Source organism: Oryzias melastigma, linkage group LG4 (assembly GCF_002922805.2).
Source record: "Oryzias melastigma strain HK-1 linkage group LG4, ASM292280v2, whole genome shotgun sequence".
In the NCBI taxonomy this organism is placed as follows: domain Eukaryota; kingdom Metazoa; phylum Chordata; class Actinopteri; order Beloniformes; family Adrianichthyidae; genus Oryzias; species Oryzias melastigma.
In genome coordinates, this window is record NC_050515.1 from 3,132,365 (window position 1) to 3,138,310 (window position 5,946).

The window sequence follows — 5,946 nt, forward strand, 5'->3', positions numbered from 1 at the left end:
AAATGTGCCATAAAACGGGTCCGAGGCGGCCGAGCTCGCGCTCGCCTCACGCGGAAAGTTTGCTCCCCGCCTGAGCGGAGCGTAAACGCCGCGTGGCGCTAAACAAAGTTAAAAGGCGGTTTCCCCCCGCGAGCCCCCCCTAAAACCGACCGGAACCCGCGTCCCCGGCCCGGCCGAACCCCGAGCCCGCGGCCGCCCGCGAGGCAGCGCCGACGGTCCCGTGGAGCAGAACAAAGGCGCGTTTCCTCCCGCGGACTCCATCACGCACTCGGCCCTCCACCTCCAGCCAGACACCAACTCACATCCCCGCTAAAACCGCACATTCCCCAAAACTTTTCCACAATGGAAGCGGTCGGAACGGCTCCTATGGAAGCCGTCGAGTTCAGAAAGAGGCGCTGCTGTGAGAGTGCGGGTTTACCTCTCTGCTCCGAGGGTCCGATATCCAACCGTAAAAAGAAACGCAGAGCCCCGCAGGGAGAAAAACATAAAACTTCAAGAGAATGTCGACCTCAGTGCATGAAACGCATTGGAGCTCGCGGACGTCTTCCTTTTGTCCCGGGGAGCCTGCGCCTCGCGGAGCGTCCACGTGCCCGAGAGCCGCGAGTCCGTGTGCAAACACGTCTATTTCTCAGACAAATATCACGTCTTCCGTTTTTGTTGTTACAACTGAGATGATTTCATTCTTCTCGTAGACATCTTCACCACCTCCGTCCACATTGTCAGACGCAACAACGTATCCCTCCGCACCAAAGTGAGGGCCTCAACGCCAGCGGTGTCCGATTTCAAACGCCTTTGAGAGATGGTTGGCTTCTTTCGACATTAAATTTTTCAAGGGGAAGTCTCTCAGCAGCCGTGGCCGACGAAACGACCGATTCTGACGGTCATTATCCACCAGCGGCTCGGCAATCCTCAAAACGCGGGCGATCCCGGAGGACTAGATGGCGCGGCGGAAGGTTATAGCAAGAAAGTTACCTGCGATTATACAGCAGCAGCTTGACGAGATGGCACGATAAATGCGAGCGCTCTCAGCCAATGAGAAGGCGCACAGGCTTGACTGACAGCCGCCAGCGCCAATAGGAAGGGGAATATCGAGTTAGGCCCCGCCTCTTTCCTGACGCTCACTTTCCCTGCGTGCTCAGAGAGGTTGGCTAAAGGGGCTCCATCATGCCCGCTGACATCACTTTAGTTTTTAGGTTGTCGTGTCTGCTCCTCCGTTCTGCTCCGAACAACAACAGCTCGGCTGGATCTCCTGCTTTAGCCGGAGCTGCTCCGCTAGCACCTCCGACACACGTCCGCGCGACATTAGCTTTTAAAAAGATGTTAAAGATCTGCTAGTTATTAACATTATCGCCTCATTTGTGCCACATTAAGTTATTCTTTCCGTCAGTTCTGGTAAGTGACACTTGTCTTTCCTGCACATTTCTGAGCGTAGAATGATTTAAAAAATAAAAGTCTAAATAATAAAATATTATAAACCTCATCACGCAGAATAAAACACCCCGCAGCTCCGTCTGCTGTCCGTTCAATTCAAACTGGAGCAGAAAGAGTGTTGTTGCACTTCCGCCGGTCCTCCTGTAGGGGGCGCGCGGGCAGCAGCCCGGCAAACATGAGACCAAGCCGGCCTGGTAACTGCCTTCTCTGGGGCAGAAGCTCGCGGAAGAGACGCTCCAGCAGCCGGGGCATCTTCACGTTTCTGCTGAGGGGACTAGCCTGGAACGTGCGGGGCTAATCCAGGTCCTGAGGGTCAGTTCCTGCAAAACCCAGCCGCGTTTCTCACGTCACAAAGATCATTAGCAGGGAAGAGGAGGTCACGTGACCCGTCTTCTGCAGTTATCGTGACTTAATCAAAAATATTTTTGGCGTATTTTAGAAATTCCAAATGCAAATGGAGTCAGCAACCTTTCCTGAGCCTGAAGCCGTCATGTGACCTGCAGGCGGCGGGAGGCTTCAGCTTTGACCTACATCAGAGGGAAGTCTCGCAAACTCAAGTCATCACGGAATCTTAGGGAATCCATCATGTCTGAGAGTCAGAGCATCTATGTACGCAGCTGGTACCATACAGAGCGGTGAATAATCACAACCGTCCTCTGGAGGAAACCAAAGTTCTGGATCATGACCGAACTTTGGTTCACGGACCGTCTGAGGAACCCCAGGAGGATGAACAGAAGGAGACACTGATAAGAAAATAACTACGCATCAGCATCTTGACCTGAACCGTTTCATTGAAGTTTTACTTCTGGAGACAGAAGACCCGTCCAGGAGGATCAGAACCCAGAGCAGGTTCTGTTCTAGAACCGGACTGATGTCTGCGTTTCCGTGAAGCCGTTTTCTGGGTCTGACATGGAGAGCGTGGATGAGGGCGGGCGGTCTGCGTGGGCGGGCTCAAACCTCTACAGACGCCACTCTCAATAGCTCACATACATTCCACGTCTTTGACACGTGCAGGTAAATTCTCACCTGGACTTAAAGGCTGTGTTCAGACTGGACACATTCGCTCCACTAAAGTGAACCAGAGTTCGTTCCCCTGATAATGCGGAACAAAGTTTCAGTCTGAATACACCCAAATGAATCCTAGTCCCGGATCAGGAACCGCTCTCGGACCCATCTTTCCTGGTGGTCTCGGCTCGTTTCCAATCGGACTGAACTTCTGTTCTGAATATGAAACAAACCGAGAGCAACTGAACCAAAAGGGCCACCGTACCCGACTGTCACGTGACGTAAACATGTTAGAAATGAGGCGATCGGGGATCCGTGGACAAATAGCGCTTTCTACCCTCCTTCGAGGGCCCAAAGTGCTCCACAGTCACAGACCCATTCACACACTGGTGGTGGCTCCGTTGCCAAACACTGGCGCCAACCTCCCACCAGAGGCAATTCGGGGTTCAGTGTCTTACCCTAGGACACTTCGACACATGGGCGGGCAAGGCGGGAGTTGAACCCGCTCTTTTCCCATCAGGAGTCGACCGCCCTACCGCTGCACCACGGCCGCCCCAGAAGGGAATAATGGGTTCAACTGTTTACGTGTTACGTTTATTTTAACACGTATAACTCACTTTTCTGTCGTTATGTAGCACATGCGCGGGCTGCCGGTGTGACGTCATCCTAAAACGTGTCAAAGTCAAGGCCCGGGGGCCGTATCCGGCCCTCCAGATCATTTTATATCATTATTATTAACATCCTGATTTTGATAGAATATATATTTAATGGGGTGCAAAATATTGAATGTTATTTAATGTTTACCGTATTTTCCGGACTAAAAGTCGCAAGAGCAAAATATGTCTAATCACGAAGAAAACCATACATAGGTGTCTCTGGAGTAGAAGTCGTACTTTTGGGAGATCTTCTGATCCTTTTTAGAAAAATATCAAAGTTTGAGAGGAAAACAATCAGATTGTCCTTGTTTGAGACAACACTTCTTCTGCTTCTGTCCATAGACAATGCTTATACTCAGAAGCAGTGCCCTCTAGTGGTTGTTAGAGGAAACAACTGCCAGAGGACAACTGGTGTTTACTGGGAAAGTAACAGATATATGAGCTTATGTCTAAAAAAACACAGATACATCACTCCTGAGTATAATTCTCACCCCTGGCGAGACTATGAGAAAAACTGTGACTTATACTCTAGAAAATACAGTTAGTTGATTTATTCTGGAATAATATTCTTGTCCGTTTGTATTCATATTTATGTTGAAAAAGTTACGTTTTGAAAATTTTAGGTTTTAACAATTTTTTTTATGTATTCAATAAATGTTTGTCCTGTTTGGACTCAAACCTAAAGTGTGTTTTGTATTTTGCCACCCAGTTCGACTGAGTTTGACCCCCCTGTCCTAAAAGCTCTATTGTAGTTCCAACAGAATTCTCTTCAAAACAATGTCATAACACCACAACCATGAGACACAGAAACTCATTCAAATCTTTTTGGATGAATTCATGCTCAATAAAACAACTTTTAACCAGATCCACATTGATTCTACCAACAATCTACACGTCACAAACACTTGTTAGCGTGTGTAGCTGTAGCTGTAGCTGTAGCGTCTTCAGTAACCATCATGCAGGATTCCTACGCCGTACCAAAACTGCAGTAAAAGTGTTGAACCTTCATACAGACGCTCAAAATCCATCAGAAAATACAAAGTTTGAAGAAGTTAACATCCTGACACACTGCAGCACCTACCATCTTCATCGTTTTCTTTCTTTTCGACCACGCAATACTACTCAGACGACTGGAAAACTGGGTGGGTCTCACTGGGCCAGTACTAAACTGGTTCAAAACGTACTTAGAAAACAGGAAATATTTTGTGTCAATTGGTAACTTCACTTCTGAGCCAATAGAAATTACATGTGGAGTGCCCCAAGGCTCCATCCTGGGACCACTTCTATTTAACATCTACATGCTCCCACTGGCCCAGGTTATAAAGAACAACAACATTAGTTACCATAGCTATGCAGATGACACACAGATATATATTAGACTGACACCAGGAGACCGAGGCCCTGTACAGGCTCTTGGTAAATGCATTGAGGACATTAATGACTGGATGTGTCACAACTTACTTCAATTAAACAAAAACAAAACTGAGGTTATTGTCTTTGGGGCTAAAGAAAAAAGGTTAGACGTCACTACAGAGCTTCAATCTATTCAACTAAAAACTACCAACCAGGCCAGAAACTTGGGTGTAGTGATAGACACAGACCTAAATTTTGATAAACACATTAAGGCAGTCACTAAATCAGCCTATTATCATCTCAAAAATATCTCAAGGATTAAAGATCTGATGTCTAAGCAGGACCTGGAGAAACTAGTGCATGCTTTCATCTTTAGTCGACTTGATTACTGTAACAGTGTTTTTACAGGACTACCAAAAAAATCCATCAGGAAACTGCAGCTTATTCAGAACTCTGCTGCTCGGGTTCTCACAAGGACCAAGAAAGTAGACCACATCAGTCCAGTTCTGAGGTCTTTACACTGGTTACCTGTCTGTCAGAGGATAGACTTTAAAGTTCTGTTACTGGTTTATAAAGCTTTGAATGGTTTAGCACCAAAATACATGACTGACCTCCTGACCCAGTATGTACCAGCCAGACCTCTCCGGTCATCTGGATCCGGTCTTTTATCAGTTCCTAGAGTCAGAACTAAACATGGAGAAGCTGCATTCAGCTTCTATGCTCCACAGATCTGGAACAGACTTCCAGAAAACCTTAGATCTGCTGAAACACTCAGTGTATTTAAATCCAGGTTAAAGACTCACCTGTTCTCAGTTTGATTAATATGTATTCAAAAGTTTACGTCTGACTGTTTATCTATGCTGGTTTTAAATTAAAATCTTTTTACTTTCTTTTAATTAAATTATCACATTTTTACTATTTCTTTTGATTGTTTCTTTTAATGTTTTATGTAAAGCACTTTGAATTGTCTCTGTTCATGAAATGTGCTACAAATAAACTTGCCTTGACCCACCCTGCTGGCCAATGACTGAAGAGATCTTTTGTCACATGGTTTTGTTCACAGGTTTGGTCCGAAACAGAAATCTCCAGCAGACGGCAGTCTGAATTCAGACCAAACCCAAGGTTCTGGACTCCATCTGGAACAAATGAGCGGACTCAGTCTGGACCAACGAACATTTCCAGTCTAAATACAGCCAAGGTCTTCTTTCTCAGAAATGTGACCGTCTCCTGGAGGAGTAAGAATCTTCATCGATACGGAGAGATCCACATTTAGTACATCTTTATGAAAGAAATGCCTGAATTAGTTAGCTGAACTGAAGTGAAAAAAGAGGATTAAGATGGTCTAAAAGATATAATTGTCCTATAAATGAAAATCCATCCATCATCCATCCATCATCCATCCATCTTCTTCATCTGGACCGGGTCGCGGGGGCAGCAGTCTAAGCAAAGATGCCCAGACTTCCCTCTCCCCGGCCACTTCCTCCAGCTCTTCTGGGGGGAC

General features: G+C 46.6%; 2 protein-coding genes across 3 annotated transcripts in view; both read right to left on the minus strand.

The window, feature by feature from the left end:
• Positions 1-966, minus strand: part of tcf3b (transcription factor 3b) — a gene marked incomplete in the record, with an annotated part of 23,781 nt that extends 22,815 nt beyond the window's left edge. The window contains 1 exon segment of the mRNA XM_024271952.2: positions 419-966.
• tle5 (TLE family member 5, transcriptional modulator) overlaps positions 1-5,946 on the minus strand; it is a 439,890-nt gene that overhangs the window by 429,164 nt on the left and 4,780 nt on the right. The gene's annotated exons all lie outside the window — the stretch shown is intronic.